At 39.5% G+C, this 20,736-nt stretch overlaps 1 long non-coding RNA gene across 1 annotated transcript in view; it reads left to right on the top strand.

Moving 5' to 3' along the window:
* Positions 1-3,038: 3,038 nt before the first annotated feature.
* LOC309807713 overlaps positions 3,039-20,736 on the top strand; it is a 69,161-nt gene continuing 51,463 nt past the window's right edge. The window contains exon 1 of the long non-coding RNA XR_014294654.1: positions 3,039-3,147. This is a non-coding gene — a long non-coding RNA (uncharacterized lncRNA). The remainder of the gene's footprint in view (positions 3,148-20,736) is intronic.

Genomic DNA, 20,736 nt, shown 5'->3' with positions numbered 1-20,736 from the left:
TGGGGCAGGAAATACACAAAATGAGCCTGGAGCACCTTGTGGTACCAGAAACTCAGGAAGTGTTAAACACACACACACACATGCATGCTAAACACATATACACACAGATACACAGACACACACAAACTCACACACCCCAAAGGGAGTATGTCAAAGGAGCACAGGCGCCAAAAGCAAAAGCCCCCAATGGCCAAAGCTGGAACAGTTCAAACAACAAAATAAAGTAGTATTGGATTATAACCCAAAGGATAAAATAGATATCCACGAGTCTATACTGATATAAATAAATATCAATAATTGAATAAATTAATATTTGGGGGGAAATAGACAACTCTGTGTGGAAGAATTCCAAATACTTTATGTACGTACTCTGTCCTCAAGGAGGTGGATCATAACTCTCCACTCTTTGGGTTTGTGCTTCACATAGTGACTTCCTTCCAACAAGTGTAGTGTGGAAGGGGTGGAGGAGTGACTTTCCAGTGGAGAAATCTGAGACACGACCTCAGCCAGGTTATCAAGGTCAACATCAACAGTCAAATCACGTGGATAGCATGGACCCTTGATAAGATGTTATAAAAAAGGCACTTTATCTGGTTGTCCTCCCAATAAACCATAATCCCAGCCTTACCATGAGAAAAGCATTGGACAGTTTACATTAGTGAGGTATGCTACAAAACACTTGATCACTGCTCCTCAAAACCGTCAAGGTTGGGGCTTCCCTGGTGGCGCAGTGGTTGAGAGCCCACCTGCCAATGCAGGGGACACGGGTTCGAGCACTGGCCTGGGAAGATCCCACATGCCAGGGAGCAACTAAACCCGTGAGCCACAACTACTGAGCCCATGTGCTGCAACTACGGAGGCCCAGGCGCCTACAGCCCGTGCTCCACAACGAGAGAGGCCACTTCAATCAGAGGCCGGCGCACTGCAACAAAGAGTAACCCCCGCTCTCTGCAACTAGAGAAAGCCCGCGTGCAGCAACGAACACCCAACACAGCCATAAATAAATAAATAAATAAATAAATAAATAAAAAGTGTCAAGGTTATCAAAAACAAGAAAAGCCTGAGAAACTACCACAGCCCAGAGGAGCCTAAGAGGGCTTGATAACTAAATGTAATGTGGTGTCCTGGATGGAAGCCTGAAATGGAATTAAGGACACTAGGCAAAAGCCAAGGAAATCTGAATAAAGTACAGACTCTGGTTAATATTATTTTATTAATATTGGCTCATTAATTGTAAAAAAGGTACCACACTAGTGTACGGTGTCAATAATAGAGCAAATTGGGAATGAGATATATAAGAACTCTGTATTATCCCCTTAATTTTTCTGTATATCTAAAACCATTCTAAAATAGATATAGTCTATTAGATAAAACAAAAAAGGTAATGATTTGATTGTGACATCAGAGTAGTGATACTTTGAGATATCTATAAAACTGCCTTAGGAAATTGTCTGTGATATCTGCTGGGGATATAGGCACAGGTACTCCTAATATTATTGTGGTTTGTTGTCTGCATTTAGATTTAAAGGACATGCTAAATACTAAATTGCAGTTAGAGGTTAGTGAAATTAAAGATGTAATATTCCCATCCAGATTCCACATACACTTTGATACATATTAAGAATCTCCTGCTCTTTGGTGAGGTCTAATTTTATGAAAGTGAAACACAGAGAGATGAATTAGGTTGTTCCAGCTTTTAAAAAGCCCGCATTCTAGGGTCAAGAATTCTTACTGAGCCTTGTTGAAACTATTTGCTACACTACCTCCTAATTTTGGAACTGCTAAACAGAGAGTTGGGAAGGCTTCCTAGAGTAAAAGTACTGCCTTGGCCTTGTGCAATTATACTGTTTAGGTTGCTGGACAAATCCAAGGATAAAACTGGCCTGGACCTAGTGATGGGCAATTCCAAAAGCAAGCTGAATGTGAGAAGTTCACTCACAGAGAACCCTAGTGTCAAAGAGCCTCTCTACTTGGGAATGGCTCAACACTGGGAAAATAAACCCTGGTTCAGCTGTAAAGAGAGCACATCCTTGGCCTTTTTTCCCCCTTAAATCCGGAAACTGATGATCTGGTCAGCTTAGGAGAGGGAGGGAGGGAAGGAGGGAGGGAGGAAGATGAGAGAGAGAGAGAAACCTGTTAATAGCTGGTGCCAATTTAAAGAGAGAAGGAAAGGGCTTATTATATACGTATATGCTAATATGATTCTTAAAGCCAATTCTGATCAATCCTTCGGGAAAGAAAGAGATGCAGCCATCTGTTAATGTGGCTTCAGCTTCTTTGTTTTCAAATGTTACAGCTGTCACCAGACCAGCCATTCCACTTGGGGCGAGGCCAGGGGGTTAGAGGGGGAACATCTGTCCACTAAGGACACCACTAAACAGCAACAAAATCTTGGGGCGACCCCTCTCTCTTTCCTCGAGTGCTTTCGCTAGCCGGTCCTACTTCCCCACTCCTTTGGGAGTTTCCTGTTCCATTACGTAAGCAAGAGGGCGAGAGGTCCCAGCTTTCCTAATTGTGAGTGGTTTGGCTGGGTGTGTACGTGCGAGTAACTGTGTGTGTGGGGGGGGGGAGTGGAGCTCGGCTACAAGGGGCTTAGAAAAACTAGTCGCCAATTTAAAATATTTTCGGAGTGTTTGAATGATATCTTAAGAGCTAATCCCACTCTGAAATTCAGCGAAATGAACAATACAGATAAGGAAGATGAAGAGGGTGGAAAACCCACACAGCGGAATGGAGCCGTCCATGCCGTGGGAGTGACAGGGGAGCGCTCAGAGGAAAGACGCTCTGCAGGGAAAGTCACTCTGGCTCTTCTCTCTCGGTCCACCAGCCGGCGACGCTTCTTCTGTAAAAGCATTCCTAGAAAATAACCCTACAACCGGGAAGGGTAGCGATCGTTGAGCGCAGTTTCCAGGAGCCGGTGCCGGGAGAGGCCCCTCTCCCCCCGCGGCTGGCGCGGAATGTGGCGATCCGGCCAGGGGCGGGGGATGACTTCCGGCGGCCGGAGCTCAGCGCCGGGAGCAGGTGCTGCAGCTGGCAGGTGGGGTGGGGGCCGGCCGAGGTGACCACACACAGACCCGGCGCGGCGGCACTGCGGCCCCGGGGCAGCCGGCGCCGGGGACATGCGCTGATTCGATCCCTCCGGAGAAGGTAAGCAGCCCGGCTATTATTAGCCTCGGCCACACTGCGCGGTGCTTTCTGCTTGGTTAGTAATGGGGTTTGTAATACAGAGGGAAGAAGGGGAATATCCCTGCCGCCTTCTGCAATGGGAAAAGGAGCAACAACTGAAATTGAAATGTTAATCAGCCAAGTGCTTGAGATTATTGGAGGAGCGGTGTTACTGGGCAAACAAAGAAGGCGGTCAGCCTCTGTAATCTTAAGATAATCAACCATTGCTGTGCTACACTCGCTTAGATATTGAAGAGGATTCCGAATGTAAAATAATTTGAGTTGCACTTTTACGTTGCTACCTTCAACCTTCGCTTGGTTAATTTGTGGTTTGCGAGCAGCAGGTTCTTGTCAGCAGCCTGGAGAAGTAATCGGAAATCTTCCTTCTCCTTTTGCGTTCCTCAGCCTCCTCCCTTTCCAGTTATCAGAATGGGTCTGCACATTTCAACGTCAAACATCCACTTCAATACTGAACCTTTAGAAAGAATCTCAAATTAGAGGAGAAATTTACCTCCTGGAGTTCAGCTTGGGTTGAGCAGCACTTGTCCCCACTTCTCCCTTCATTTACCATCTTCTCTTGTCAATCATTTCATTGATTTCCCCCCACCCCCACCCCCGCCGGGGATGCTGTGCTCATTAACAAACCAGCTCTTGTCAGCTCCTGTCCACCACCTGTGTTCCGTGACTGATTTTTCAAGGACCCAGAAAGGGCATTGCCTTATACCACGTTTGGACTGTTATCTGTGTCCTTCCCCAAAATGCATGGCATGAAAAATCCTTTAAGCCCAGTACCAATATGGTTTCCGATAACTCCCTTCATTGTAGTCACTGCAGCTACCAGATGGGTTTCAAGGACAGCAGAATCTATTGGGGTGTGAGAAAGAGGGCTCTACTTACATATTTTGTGCATAAGAATAGGTGGAAGTAGAAATGCAAATGTCAGTCTATCCCGTTTTTCTTGAAGGTTTTTTAGTCCAGCTAGGTTGTGAGACAGCTAGCTGGGTAGGGTATGGGGCAAGTCCTCCTGCAAAAGCAAGCAGTGTGTTTGTCCTAGGATTCCCCCAATAACCTCAAAAGAGTTTCCAGAGAGACTTTTCCCCCAGGCAGTCAGAAAGCCAGGGGAGGTGGCCAAGGTAAACCTCAGGTTATTTGGGCATCCTCAAGTTAGTCTCCCCTTTTAGGGGTTCTGACCTAGGATTTCCCCACAAACGCTTTGCTCCTGAGCTCAAGTGCCCATTCTTGTTGCTCACCTAGGGATGTACAATTGAATGATACTCTGTGAAATGGTGAAGATTGCTATGGTGGGGATTGCAAATGTGCCACTTCACCAACCGAGAACAGTTGTAATAAGCCAGACTGTGTGGTGTCTGTGTGCCAATATTCCATTTAAAAAGAGGCTTGTTATCTTTAAATCTGAAATTAAAGAGACGGTTTGACTCAAAAGGCCATGGATTTTATTTTAACAAATTAAAATAGGAGATCAATAAAAAAGAGGGCCAGGGTTTATAGCTAACCTTCTTAGGTTTTTTGTTTTTGTTTTTTTTTTTTTTTTCGGTATGCGGGCCTCTCCCTGTTGTGTCCTCTCCCGTTGCGGAGCACAGGCTCCGGACGCGCAGGCTCAGCGGCCATGGCTCACGGGCCCAGTCGCTCCGCGGCATGTGGGATTTCCCCGGACTGGGGCACGAACCCGTGTCCCCTGCATCGGCAGACGGACTCTCAACCACTACGCCACCAGGGAAGCCCCTTACCTTCTTTTTTAAATATTGCTTTAGAACAAGATACTGGTTCTGAAGAATCATGTTACTTCTATTATATATCGTTATTGTTTTTCTGATTACAAATTCTCTATTTATAAATAAACTTTGGAAAGACTTGAGTTGGTTTCTTTGTCTCTATCTTCAGTATATGAGGCAGAAGGAGTGGAGGCAGGTGGGCAAATCCCACTCCAAATGGCCCACTCAGAGAACTGTTCCCCGGACCATGCAAAGCTCTGGATCGAAATTGTTTTGGCTGGTTGTTATTATTACCTTTAAATTTGGTTTGGGTTTGAAAGATTAAATTTTCAATATTCTAAAATTTTGACTCAGGCACACCAAGTAGAAGAGAGAACAAAGAACAAGAATAGCAAAACTATTTTCCACCTTTCTTACCTAATTGTAAAATATTTAATTATATGAATAATTATTCTGAATAATAAGTGAAAAACATATTAAAATAATAATTCATTTTTAAGAAAGTAGCCCAAGGTTTATGAAATACAGGTTAGTGCAATTGATCTTAAGTACAGTAAAAATTTCTGTAATTTTAAAAGGTGTTTTTTTGTTGAGTATTAGTACATGAAAATACGCTAATGATGGTTAGAAATTGAAATGTCTGTTACTTGGTTTCTGAAGAAACTGAATTCTTTGGCAAGAAATGGGTCAGGATTAGGGGACTGGAGCCGCCAAAGCCGGCATCATACCTGCCAGTGATTTTATAGGTGAGATGAATGCATTAAGTTATGGATTAGGGTTGGAGAAGCCTTCTGGGGAAAAAAGAAAACAAGACAGAAAATAGAATTTGTTATTTTAGTGCAACTAAGATAATTAAATTTAAGTTATTTCTGAGTTTGGACTTTGTTATATTTCAACAATTTCTGAGGAAAGTTTCTAAATTCAAAGCCCTAGGTAGAAATAGTTGTATGATTTCCTATCCGAAACTGATTTATGACTCTATTTCCTTTGTTAAAAACGTTTCCCAGAGAAAGGCAAAATTAATTGCCCGGTGTTAAGGAGGAGGAGTAATACCAAATAGAAGGATGTACGCTATTAGTTGCTAAATGAACTGTGGGAACTTTTTTGTAGATTTGACAAGATAGAATTGAAATCAATCTGTTGCTTTCCAATCACGTAAAAAAAAAACATTTAGTCTGGTGGGTGGTCAGTGTTATCAGTAATTTAAGACTTGAGTACCGATTTAGGATTCAAAGTTGCTTCTCCTTACAAAAGGCATTTTCTGGTGCTGCATTACTGCCATTAGCTACAATTGAAATAGACTTATCCTGAGATTTTGAAAAACAGAAAAAGAAATAGTAGGATTAATAAGGCTTTGCCTCCACTGAGAATGGGTAGAAAAAGTGCTATTTTGAAAGTTATCAATGGCCTCTTAATTGCCAGATTTCTGTGCTGTTTCAACCTGCTCTTTATGTCTTTATTTTTAAGTTCTCTTCTAAGTTCTTCTTTAAAAATTTTACTGCTTAGTGTTTTATTCACTAAAATAGCATTTTTAATTGAAGTAGAGTTGATGTGTAATATTATATAAGTTACAGGTGTAAAATATAGTGACTCACAATGTTTAAAGGTTATACTCCATTTATAGTTATTCTAAAATATTGGCTATATTTTCTGTGCTATGCAATCTATCCTTATAGCTCATTTTATAATAATAGTTTGTACCTCCTAATCTCCTATCCCTATATTGTTCTTTTTTTTAAATTAAATACTTGTGTTCAAAAGTATTGTTAATAAGTAATATATAAAGAGATATCTCTTTATCTAGTTTCTCACTAATCCCCTTAAATTACCTCATGACCAGCCTAAAACAAGTGCTGTTTTTTTTTTTTGTTTTTTTTTGTTTTTTTTTTTTTTGCGGTACGCGGGCCTCTCACCGCTGTGGCCTCTCCCGCCGCGCAGCACAGGCTCCGGACGCGCAGGCTCAGTGGCCATGGCCCACGGGCCCAGCCGCTCCGAGAGGCACGTGGGATTTTCCCAGACCGGGGCACGAACCCGCGTCCCCTGCATCGGCAGGCGGACTCCCAACCACTGCGCCACCAGGGAAGCCCCGACAAGTGCTGTTTATTTCTAGTTTGTGCCTCATGATATCACGACTATATGTCTTCATTTGTTCCTTTCACTCACCCTGCTACACGTTGAAACCTTGCTCACAGCATACACTGCCTCTTCCATGAACCCTTCCCCATACCCACCTTCCTTCTCATTTCAGATGTGTTTCTCCCTTGTCTAAATTCCTATGGCACTTCCTATTTTGGTCTATCCTTTAGTTTGAACATGATTTGCTGTTGTAAAATAACCCTAGAGAGCAGAGTCTTTGACTAACGACTTTTTATTACCTGCAACTCATAATACAGTGCCTAGCTATGTATATGCAAAGTAGATGTTCAGCAGTTTGATGTTAGTGAAGAAATTAGCTATTATTTTCCAGGGGTGTATATCCACCTACTCTGATATCCAAGTTAGGCTCTAAATAATGTGTGCAAGTACATTTTAGTTTAAAATCCCTATATAATAATATAGTGAAAGTACATTCAAACAGTTATATTCAACAAAAGTTATTGTGAGCTTACATGCCCTTAAGTGGATATTGGCTCATCCGTATCAAAAAGCATAGTAAGCATTACAAAAGAAAACTTCAAAGAAGACATTGTACCAGCTTTCAGTATGCTTTCATTCTACTGAAAACAAGTAAGCAGGGGAAGATATCTTGCATAAGTAAGTACTAGTCTTAAAGCGCTCTGCTAGGTACTTTCATCTATGGTGTATAATTTCATCCTGCTACTATATGCTAATTTTACGCTGAGACTCAGATCTTACCTAAATGGCAGAGATTCTTTCCACATTCACATGCTGTTCTTTGAAGTGTTAACGAGTGAAGGAAAACTATAAAACATAATCAGAGTAGTTTAAAATGGTTTTGTGATCAGGCTTTCCAGTGCTTTTTAAACTTTTGGGTCTTAACATCCCCTTTAATAATTCAATAAAGGCTATGCATCCACTCCCCAAGTACATACACAACACACACACACAGAATTTTGCCTGTAATTGCAGGTGTTTGCGGACCTAATAAAGCCCTCCTTTGCAAATGCTTTAAGGACATCTACGCTGGGCTCAGTTTTTCTTTTTGCTTGTTCTATGCTTAACATTTATTTTTGTACCTATTAAAATTAAACAAATTATTATCTGTTATAATTGAGGTATAAACCTAAGCAGCTTCGTACTTTACAACTTTTCTTTTTGCATTTTTGTATTCTGTCCTCTCTCACACAAACACACACATTTATATAAATGAGATCAAATAATACTTTTCTGTGAAGAGAATGCTTAGAATTTATTCTTAACGATTTTTCTATATATCACACGTCAGTGTTAGCTATAGTCATCATGTTGTACATTATGTCCATAGTATGTATTTATCTTACAATTGGAAGCTTGTACCTTTGACCGTCTTCCTCCAACTTCCCCTCCCCTGACCCTCTGTCTCCTGTAACCACAGGTCTGATCTCTTTTTCTATGATTGTTTTCTTTTTTTTTAGGTTCCACACATAAGTGAGATCATATAGTGTTTGCCTTTCTTTCTCTGACTTATTTAACTTAGCATAAAGCCTTCAAGGTCCATTTCTGTTGTCTCAAATGGTAGCATTTCTTTGTTTTCTTACAGATGAATAATATTTCAGTGTGTGTGTGTGTGTGTGTGTATACCTATAATATGTATATACCTATAAATATATAAAACAACCTCTTTACCCATTTGTCCATCAATGGGCACTTAGATTGTTTCCATGTCTTGGCTATTATAAATAATGCTGCTATGAACATGGGGGTGCAGATATCTTTTTTGAGTTAGTGTTTTCATTTTCTTTGGATATATTCCTAGAAGTGGAGTTGCTAGATATATGTAGTTCTAGTGTTAATTTTTGAGGCTCCTCCATACTGTTTTCCATACTGGCTTTACCAATCTACAATCCCACCAACAGCACAAGGGTTCCCTTTTCTCCACATCCTCACGAGCATTTGTTATCTCTTGACATTTTTGAGGATGACCGTTCTAACAGGTGTGAAGTAATATCTCAATGTGGTTTTAATGTGCATTTCCCTAATGACTAGTGGTATTGAGCATCTTTTCATGTACCTGTTGGCTTTTCGTGTGTCTTCTTTGGAGGAATGTCTATTCGGGTCCTTTGCTCATTTTTTTAATTGGGTAATTTTTTTTTTTTTGCTATTGATTTGTATGAATTTTTAATTTATTTTGGATATTAACCATTATCAGATATATGGTTTACAAATACGTTTTTCCCATTCTATAGGTTGTCTTTTCAATCAGTTTGTTGATTTGTTTTTGTTTTTGCTTGCTGTGCAGAAGCTTTTTAGTTTGATGTAGTTCCATTTGTTTATTTTTTATTTTGTCGTTTGTGTTTTCAGTGTCATATCCAAAAAGTCATTACCAAACCCATGTAATGAGCTTTATTCCTATGTTTTCTTCTGGCAGTTGCATAGTTTCAGGTCTTACATTTGAGTCTTTAATCCAATTCAAGTTAGTTTTGTGAGTGGTATAAGATATTGGTCCAATTTCATTCTTTTACATGTGAATATCCAATTATCCCAGGGTTCCCTCGTATGTAACTTCTCTCTTTTCTCTTGCTGGTCTTAAAATTCTTTCTTTGTTTTTGACTTTTGGTGATTTAATTGCAATGTGTCTCAGAGTAGCCCTATTTGAGTTCAACCTGTTTGGGCTTGTTTGGGCTTCATGGATATGGATGTCCATTTCTCATCCTAGGTTTGGGAAGGTTTCATCCATTATTGCTTTAAATATACTTTTTTTCCCTTTCTCTCTCTCTTTTCTTTTTCTGGAATTCCCATAACATGAACATTGTTTACTTTGTTGTGTCCCATAATTTCCATAGGCTTTCTTCACTCTTTTTATTCTTTTCCTTTTTGTTCCTTTCACTGGGTAATTTCTAAAGTTCTATCCTCCAGTTTGCTGATTCTTTCTTCTGCATGGTCGAATCTACCTTTGAAACTTTCTATTGAATTCTTCAGTTCAGTTATTGTATTTTTAAAATCTAGTGCTCCTGTTTTTTTGATGTTGCTATTTCCTTGTCAAACTTCTTGTCTTGTTCATGCATTGTTTTCCTAATTTCACTTAGCTGTCTGTGCTTTCTTGTAGTTCACTAAACTTCCTTAGGAGGATTATTCTGAATTCTTTGCCAGTTCATAGATATTCTTTTTTTTTTTTTTTTTTTTTTTTGCGGTGTGTGGGCCTCTCACTGTTGTGGCCTCTCCCGTTGCGGAGCACAGGCTCCGGACGTGCAGGCTCAGCGGCCATGGCTCACGGGTCCAGCCCGCTCTGTGGCATGTGGGATCCTCCCGTACCGGGGCACGAACCCACGTCCCCTGCGTCGGCAAGCAGACTCTCAACCACTGCGCCACCAGGGAAGCCCAGATCTTTATTTTTTTAAGGTCAGTTATTGGAGTTTTATTAGTTTCCTTTGGTGGTGTCATATTTGCCTAATTTTTGTGATCCTTGATTCCTTACTTTGGTATCTGCATATCTGAGTAATTGGGCTCTTCCTCCAGACTTTACTGGGTATTATATTCAGTAGTAGTAGTAGATGGGGCTATGAAGTAGTTTCCTGGCAGAGAATCAGAGCTTGTATAGGACCTGGCTCTGGACAGGACCCAGAGCCTGTATAGTTCATTGTTTGGGAACCCAAATCAGGCCAGAGTGTGCACTTAATTCCCTGGTCAGGTGAGGGCACTGGTTTTGCCCTGCAGATGGGGGAGGCCACAGGCTGTGCTGTCTGTTCAAGTGCCACTGTATCTAGGGCTGTTTAATGGGCTGTACAGCTTCCCATGTTCTCTGGCTAGGTTCCCCAGTTGGACATGCTGAAGGCTGTATTCAGTGATGTGTAGGGCTATGAATTAGATTTCCTGCCTGGGTGCAGCAGGAGAAGCAGCTGTAAAGCCAGTAAAGCTCTTTGTTGTCTTAACTCAAGCTGATCCACACTCCACGTTCTGTGGCTGAACAAGGCCACTGGCTTTGCTTTGCAGACTATCAGCTCTGCCTACCCTTCTCTAGGCTTGAGCACTGCTGGGCCGCACAGTTTCTAGGAGTTGTCACCAATCCTTCTAGTCAGATGGGCCAGGAAGACACTCTCCACAGCAGATGGGATGGGGCTAGTCCCAGTTCCTTTGCCTGGGTGGGATGAGGAGGGGCCGCTCCAGGCTACTCTTAATTTCTCAAACAGGCTCCCCAGTTGGGAGGAGCTGGGAGCTCCTCTCAGCCTTGGATATGAATTAATCTCCGTGCCTGTGCATGGTACCGGATCCCTCCACACCTGATACTGGCTCTGCTTTGTACCAGAGCCAGTGATGAGCTCTGGCTGCCTGCCTCTTGGCTGGAGCACGACTGGGCCAAATAGCTTCCAGGATTTATTGCCAGCCCTTTTGGTCAGATGGCCAGAAGACACTGTCCACAGTGGGTGGGCTGTGACTCTGCTCTTTCCCTGGCTATGGGCAAACCAGGTTCAAGGGCCAGATGCGTATCAGGTGGATCTGTACCCTGAGTTCCCTGGTTGTAGTGCCCCGCCAACCTGGCTCTGTAGATAAGCAAAGATGCCCGTTGTGATCCCCACTTGGGCACTGCAGGTATGAATTCCATCGGTCACAATCCACGTGCTGGCTGCTGCATGCCCCTTCCCCCTTCATCACAGCCCGACTTGTAGTGGTCAAGCCCTGCAGACTCCCCTGCAGCCCCAGTGGAGCAGGTTAGAGCAGCGGCTCCCACAAAGCAGCCCCGATGCTAGTGGTGGAGCTTGCCGTCCCCCAGTTCTCTTCTCCTACTGGAGGAACCAGAGGTTCACGGGAGGCCTCACCCATGGTGCTCCACTGGCCTGGGGGAGGGGCAGCGTGGTCCACGTGTAGCTCCTTCTCTCACCCTTCGAATGCAGTCTGTCTTGGTCTCTGTGGTGCACGGGGGTGCTTCAGCCTCACCTCCACGTTCTAGGATTCTCTCAACTAGTGTCCTGTTTCCAAATAATTGTTAGTTGTTCCTCCTGGGTGGGGGACGCGGAGCCAGGAATGACCTTGGTGATGTCACCCCACTCTGGGCTTACCTTGACAATATGTGTGTTCTTTATAGCCCAGACATTTCTGGTACTTGAAATGAGGTTCTCCTTTTATTGTTCTCCCTGCTTTAGGACCTAAAATGGGAGCTCTTCCTTAGCACTGGCACAAAGGCTGCTGAGATGACTAGGAAGCAAGTGCCAAGGAGGATAGTGAATCAAAGAACCTTGATTCATGGAAAAGGAATCCCAGAAGGAGCTCTAAACGTTACACATTCCAAAGGATTTATTCAGGGTTTTCCAATCAAAATCATTTTTACAAAAAAGAAACAGTTCTCAGACTTAGAGTAGTATACTGCCAAGTACGTGGAAGAACATTGCCAGCAGTTGAGTGGTGTGGTCTGCTTTGAAATATATTCAGTTTTCTTAGGATGGACATATGTCTACTTCAAAGTTACTATTTCTTTCTAGTAATGCTGTCTACAGTAATATATTTGCTTTTGCCAAGTTCAGAAAACAATGACATCCCTCCCAGGTTCTAAAACAATTACCAGCATAAAAATACATTAAAATTTTTCGCTGATACTTAAGGAAACCAGTACTAGCTAGCATTCCTACTGATGCTAGCATTCAAAGAGAGGCGTGACAAAACCATTAATCTGGAAGAAACTGGGTTGGAAAGATGGAGAGAAAGAACTCAAGAGGACTACTTAAGCTGTTGCTTTCTTTACATGTCCCCAGATATGATAATAACCATATAAGCTCCTAAAATAAGTGCAATTTTATGCAAACTTCATAGTATGCCTAGTAGGAGGTAAATTTTTACTTTATTTTATAGTATATTTTTATTTTTTATTTTGGTAAAATGTCCCATAATGTAAAATTTACCATTTTAACCATTTTTAAGTGTATCATTTATTGGTATTAAGTACATTCACAATGTTGAGCAACCATTATCATTATCCATTTTAAGACCTTTCTTATTATCCCCAACAGAAACTGTACTCACTAAACAATAACCCCTTATTTCTCCCCTCCCCTTAGCCTCTGGTTAACTCTGTTCTGTTTTCTGGGTTTATAATTTGCCTATTCTAACTACCTCATATAAGTGGAATCATACAATAGTTGTCCTTTTGTGTCTGGCTTCTTTCACTTAACATAGTGTTTTCAAAGTGTATCCATGTTATAGCATGTAGCAGCATTTCATTCCTTTTTAAAGCCATACAATGTATAATGATTTTTAGTTGCAAAACACTTTTAGTACATTGTGTTTCTATTATATTAATGATATCTAGCATATATCACTACCATATTACCTTTAGTAGATGCCCAGTAATGTGTACTATGAGTGAGCCATAATTTCATTCAGTCAAAACCCATTGATAAACATTTATTAAGTTCCAAACAGTTTTATGATTTCAAGAAATGTGGTAATGGACATAGAGGTTCATGTCTTTATGTGCTGGAGCTTTTACTTTTGACGGAAGAATTCTTGGAGTGGCATGGAATGGTATTGTTAGGTCAGAGATTATGCAGAAACATTTATCATTTGAATACATACATTTACTATAAAAACCATCAACTTCTTCAACAGATAATATTCCTGTAATTTATGTAACCATTTATGACCATCTTAAAAATGAATGCAAGTAATATAAGGGAATCCACTTCATGTGATTTGAGCAAGGAAACATTCTCACTTTTTTCATTTCTAGTTCATGGAAGAAAATTCCTATACACAAGTATTGAAATATTTCAAGTCTCTGGATCACACATTTCATCATTTCAAAAATATTGCGGAGTACATCACGGATGTCAGTCAAGTCTTGTAACAACAGTGTAGAAAACTAGTAACATTTATAGCTAGTTTTTTTTTAAGCTTCAGCAATGGATCATTTCTATCCAGCCTAATCTGAAATTTTAATTAGATTAATTTTTAAAATAAAAAAGATTAATTTTTAATCTAAAACTATTTTTAGTTCATATTTATGTACCTGCATTATGGTAAATCTTTTATCTTGTTGTTTTTTTTTCTTAGTTTCTCTTTAGAGTATCTTTTAAAATTTATTTTTAAACAGAATAATTAAAGCCCAAAGATGAGAATGTCTCATTTAAGCTAAACTAAAGAATGTTGGAATAGCTGAAGTAGGAACACAATTGGCACAACTTTTCACTACCCTCCATAGAAGAAGACTGTTTTGATTTGCATGGTCCAAGAAAGGAGACACAGATAACTTGCTGGGGATTGCATCCTGCTTTACTTAAATTAGACATTAACAGGCTAAAAGGGCAAGGATGAAGCAACATGTTTATAACATAGTTTTGCAAAGCTACTTAAAGGTGAAGGGTTGCAAGAACACAGACAGACACACCCTCGACATTTCACAACAATATTTTAAGGTAGGCCTTTTCTTTGGTTGATAGGGATGGAGGGGCCTATTAATAAACATTTCTCCTATTTACTTTTGTCTTTATTGCTGTCTCATCAAACCCTCATTAAAAAACAGACATAAAACAAATAAGCATTCTGACTTTTGCCGAATAAGCACCAACAAGCTCACATCTTAAACAATGGACTGCAATGGCTGTGAGACTGAGGATGCTTGGTCATTGCAACAGTGGCAGCAACACGACCTGCTTTGTTCCCTCTGTTGTGCACTGCGGAGTCTGAGCATAGAGAGAAGCCAGTGATACCTTTAGGCCATTCCTTACACTCCTCTCCATGCTCTTTCACACTCAGGTTCTCTGGTCATCTCAGTGTAGTGAAGAACCACCAGGATGCTAATACCCTCTATCCATTCACACAACTTAATGCTTCTGACACTTGCAGAAATAATGTCGAATCTGAATTGGTGGTACCCAATAGAGTCACTAAGAATAATCCGTCAGACTCACCAAATCCAAATTCAGATTTAAAGGCCATCAAATTTTAAAGATAACGAAGATTTTAAGATTTCAATATTTATTATATATGGTCATATGTAAACATTTAGAAATGTAAAATTATATGTTTAGCTTTTTAATTATAAGCTATGTTCACTGGAGAATTAATGCATTTTTAAAAGAATTCATTCTGAAAAGATTACATTAGCACTTTTTTTAAACCACTACCCTCAAAAATAAATTGTGACAAATCATTGTTCACCCAAGTTTATCTATCTCTCATCTCAAGGAAGTGAGTTGTTCTTGGGGAAATTGCTTTCATCTAATTTGTGCTTTTCTGCAGTGGATCAAGCTGAAATGAAATGGGGCTGACATTCTTAACTATTATTACCTGCCCACATTTACCAGAATTACCTAATGATCAGTACCGAAGAGTTTTATAATAAATAAATATGTATGTACTGAGAGTCTCCACTGATAAAAGTTAGTTGAGACATGGCTGGTGATCCCGTAGAAGAGATATCTAGCTTATATTTCTTACATCATCTCCCTAGGAGAAAGCACTCCAGGATTGCAAAGCAAGGCATGAGACAGTAGCATTTGGTGTATTCTATAAACGTTTAGATTTCTCGGGAGCTCATTGGTATTATATATTGTGGTGAGCACTCAAATGTAAACTGTGACTTTAAAATAGTGAACTATCAAGACCATAAAAATTCCTGCAACTTAAATGGTCAGTTTGGTATTTGGCTTTATTATAGGCATTTGCAAGATATTTATTAAACAAGGAAATGAACCAATACCAGTTAATTTTGAAAACTGCCTTCCTAATACAAAAGAATTGCTATTCTGCACAAGTTCCTTGTGACTATTTTTGTAGGTGTGGTGGGAATGAATTATGGATGACACTACCCTTTCTCCTGTTTCTTGTCTGAGGTTTTGGTAAGGTGCAAATTAGAGGTGATGGACCTTAAAGTTTGAGCAGTTCAAGACACTCAACCAGTAAGTCAGAAAGAGAAAGACAAATACCATATGCTAACACATATATATGGAATCTAAGAAAAAAAAAATGTCATGAAGAACTTAGGGGTAAGACGGGAATAAAGACACAGACCTACCAGAGAATGGCCTTGAGGATATGGAGAGGGAGAAGGGTAAGCTGTGACAAAGTGAGAGAGTGGCATGGACATATATACCAAACGTAAAATAGAAGCTAGTGGGAAGCAGCCGCATAGCACAGGGAGATCAGCTCAGTGCTTTGTGACCACCTAGAGGTGTCGGAAAAGGAGGGTGGGAGGGAGGGAGATGCAAGAGGGAAGAGATATGGGAACATATGTATAACTGATTCATTTTGTTATAAACCAGAAACTAACACACCATTGTAAAGCAATTGTATTCCAACAAAGATGGAAAAAAAAACAAAACAGTGAGTAGAATTCAAATAAGTACTAGTAGATGTAAAAATAATAAAAAATAAATTTTGGCAATAAAATAAATAAATAAATAAACACACTCAACCAAGCACAGTCCATTTTCCCAGGACAAGAAAACATATGACATTACTCTTCTTTTTTCAACCACAGTGGATTTGAACTTTTAGAAAATTGAAAATGCAAGATACAGATTTTATTGTTTTTAAGTAATTTATTTATTTATTTATTTCTGGTGGTGTTGGTTCTTCGTTGCTGTGCATGGGCTTTGTCTAGTTGTGGGGAGCTGGGGCTACTCTTCACTGCGGCGCGGGCTTCACATTGCGGTGGCTTCTCTTGTTGCAGAGCACGGGCTCTAGGGCACACCGGCTGCAGTAGTTGCGACGCACGGTCTCAGTAGTTGTGGCTTGCGGGCTCTAGAGCACAGGGTCGGTAGTTGTGGCGCATGGGCTTAGTTGCTTTGCGGCATGTGGGATCTTCCCAGACCAGGGTTCGAACCCATGTCTCCTGCATTGGCAGGTAGATTCTTAACCACTGCGCCACCAGGGAAGCCCAAGATACAGATTTTCATAAGAAAATATTAGTCAACAGTTCTCTTATCTCTATGTCTTTTTCTATCTCATTGATTGTGAAGAATACACTCATAGAGAAAGCAAAATCTACATCAGTTGAAAATTTTTTCCACCTGCATGCATGTTATAGTGGATGTGTAACATCTTCACAGGGTTTGTGAAATCACTATTTCACCACAAAAATTAAATATGACCCTAAAATGATCTGACACTAATTAGTCCATTGAATAAGGGGAGGAGGATTGGCATCTTGGTCATTGTTTAGAAGAAAAAAAAATCATTAACCTGTTAGGCAAAATACTTGTCTTTAAAATATCCCTTAATAAATATAATAGAAAATGAAATAAAATGGCAGTACAGTGTTATGCAAGGAAAGCAATTGGGTTGATCTCAAAGTGAGTATAAAAATCAATGTTTTTTGTTTAGTTTGTTAATAATTTTATTCTTAGAGCTCTCAGGCAGCTAGCTTTTGGTCATTTTTAAGATCAATCGAAAAGTCTAAACATTATTTTTAAGGTATGCAGCTCACAAGGCCCTCCTCCCCTCCTTTCTCTCTTGCTTTTAATCTTTTAGTTTATTTTGGGGAGTTTTGGCTACCATTTATGTTCTAATCATGTTTTTCAGGAAGTGAATTTGAACTTTGAACCTCACCTAGTTTGAATCCTACCTCTATTGTTTTCTATCTCTATGACTTAGGGTAAGTTACTTAACCACTGTGAATTGTTTCTGGATATTTAAAACAGGAAAATCACAGGGTTGTTGCGAAGATTAAAGAAGATAACATAAAAGGGAACTTATTGCAGTGTTTGAGACATAGTAAGGGTTAGTAAGCATTTCCAGTTTTTATCTTTCTAATTCTCGTGAGCAGTTTACAATGAGATCTCATTACCACAGATTTTCCCTAAAATTATGAACCTTTTCCCACCCCTCTCCATTTTAAAGCAAACCTTGAAATGACTGAACCTCATAGGAAGGTGTCTCAATGCAGGTAATCCCAGTAGCAGGAGAGGTTGAAGCTACCACAATGCAAAGTTGTCAGGCTCTGATCTGGCAGTAGCTGTGGGAATTAGTCTTAGCTTCTATTTTTAACTCTGCCAGGAGTTGATTGGATGACCTGGGAGAACTCACGTGGCATCTTATTTTCTTTCTGAATTTCTTTCTGCATCTTATTTTCTTTCTGAATTGTACCATTTGTCTAATCACTCTTTTCACTGACTCATTATCAGAAATGATATCAAGGTTGTTGAATAAGGGTGTTGATTTCAGAAGTAATGTTATAGAAAATGGGAATTGTTCCCTTTCTTCAAAGCAATAGTTGACAATTTTATTTTATTTTTTTCTGATACAGTATTGAAGTTCCTGGGAGAGGGCAACTTTAATTTATAAAGAGTTGTTAACATTCACTTCCTCTAACAAAAGCCTTTAAAGGTAATACTACTAATTATCTGCCTTGTACCCCAGTCTTTTTTTTTAAATATGTAACTGTTGAAGTTTTTTAATGTTAATCAGTATCATTAAGTTGTCCAGAAAGGAAAATTAATCTGTTACTCCATTGTACGTCATATACAAAGGAATCTTCTTGGTATATGATATCTTTCTATTTGACTGAATCTCAATGAATTTAGAGAGTACATGTAAGAATTTTAATATTCAGAGTCTTATTCATAACCGTGCACTACTGAGTAGATTCAATCACTAGCGACAACTTTAAACTGAAATCAGAAATAGAGCCTCAGTTAACGTGAAAACTTTAGTACCAGGAACACCTGCCTATGGAAACTGCACTGTTAGCACACGGATGAGCTTTAGGATGAGAACAGTTTTGGGGCCTCCCTGGTGGCGCAGTGGTTGAGAGTCCGCCTGCCGATGCAGGGGACGCGGGTTCGTGCCCCAGTCCGGGAGGATCCCACATGCCGCGGAGCGGCTGGGCCCGTGAGCCATGGCCGCTGGGCCTGCGCGTCCAGAGCCTGTGCTCCGCAACGGGAGAGGCCACAACAGTGAGAGGCCCGCATAATGCAAAAAAAAAAAAAAAAACAATTTTGTTGGGCTTGAAAAGCACATAATTTTACATTTTTTTCTTATTTGGCTTTTTATCATTATGTGGACCATTTAGGTCTAAGGAAACAAGTACAAAAACTGCCTAAAGCCTTCCATTTAATATGTAAGCCATAGTTGTCCACAAGAGAGAATTTTGTGGTGATCAACAACTCTAGCCAAATCGGCAATAATTTATTTCAGTTGGTAGAGTCTAATCATGTGTACCTAACTATGTTCTTTTAAGTAAAAAGTGTAAAACATTTTTAGTAGTAAGTTTGTCCTGAATTTCCAAGTCAATATTTTTAATCCCTGTTTGAATACTGAATTCATTAGGTATTCACCAAAGGCTTGAGGCATAGATTTTGGGCATAGTCTGCTTCTAAGAAGAGATGTAGCAAACAGTCTAAATTCCTGTTTGAAATATACATGTGCATACACATATATTATACAAAAATTTATAGACAGACATTTCCCGAATTACAATGGTTCGACTTAGCGATTTTTCAACTTTACCATGGTGTGAAAGTGATACTCGTTTAGTAGAAACTATAGTTTGAATTTTTTCATTTTTTCAAAGTCTACTTTGAATTTAGAGTAGAAACTATACTTTTCCCAGACTACTGATATGCAGCATGATGTTCTCTTGTGATGCTGGGCAGCAGCAGCAAGCCACTCCTCCCACTCAGCGACTCGATCACAACTGACACACTTACAACCGTTCTGGTTTTCACCTTCAGTACAGTATTCAATAAAACAAATGAGATATTCAACAGATTATTATAAAATAGGCTTTGTGTCAGATGATTTTGCCCAACTTTAGGCTAATGTGAGTGTTCTGAGCACATTTAAGGTAGACTAGGCTAAACTATGACGGTTGGTAGATTGGGTGTACTATAAGCATTTACAATTTATGATATTTTCAATTGATGATGGGTTTATCAGGACGCAATGCCATAGTAAGTTCAGGAAGATGTGTGTTTTATGTGTATTATATAGATTAATTATATTATCCAATTATGTGTATAAATATATATATGCATATATGTGCATGTATATATGTCTGCTTTCATGAACATTTGCCTTCTATTTCACATATTTGATTATATTTTTTATTTTTTTATTTGGTTATATTTAAAATAAAGAGACAAGTTCTTGGAGAAGCATTTGAAGAATCTTTGTTTCCAGAGTCAAGTTTTGCAAAGAAAACTTATTTTTTCACTAGCTGTTTATTTTTCAATAGTTAAAAAAAGATTTTAAAATTTCAAAGTGATTCTTTAATATATGAATACGAATATGTATTTACTTCAGGTGCTATATATGTTATTTATACATATGTGTATTTATATATATTTAAATGTTTTTAAACCTGATCTTACTGGGTTATGTCTACTATCCAATTATGTGAGAATAGTGATATTGTGGCCTTTCAGCTTGGAACATGCTTCTGTTTCATTTGATTATATTTTATCCATTAAGTGCTCTGGCCTTCCATTAGCTCTTTTGCTTTGAGGAATACATTTTATAGTGCATTAGAAATATTCTTCTATTTTTCATGCCATAATTTTCCAGTGTCTCGCAAAATCGTAATTTGGAATGTTCTGACTTGAATAGTGTTTCAGAATAGAGACTTGTCCCTTTTGGAATCATCAGATCTGTTGGTTAGGTACAGTATTTCTTATTTTTTCTGTTGGGGAAAGGGAGGAAGGAAACTGCACTATGGAATGTTCCAGTTTTTTTTTTTTTTTTTTTTTTTTCTTACGCTTATACCAAAAAAATGCACTCTTCTAGTAAAACTAGAAACATGAGAGTGGCA

Source organism: Mesoplodon mirus (assembly GCF_964341445.2).
Source record: "Mesoplodon mirus genome assembly, chromosome: 7".
NCBI lineage: Eukaryota > Metazoa > Chordata > Mammalia > Artiodactyla > Ziphiidae > Mesoplodon > Mesoplodon mirus.
Note: the sequence above shows the minus strand (reverse complement) of the source record. Positions and strands in the feature narration are given on the sequence as shown.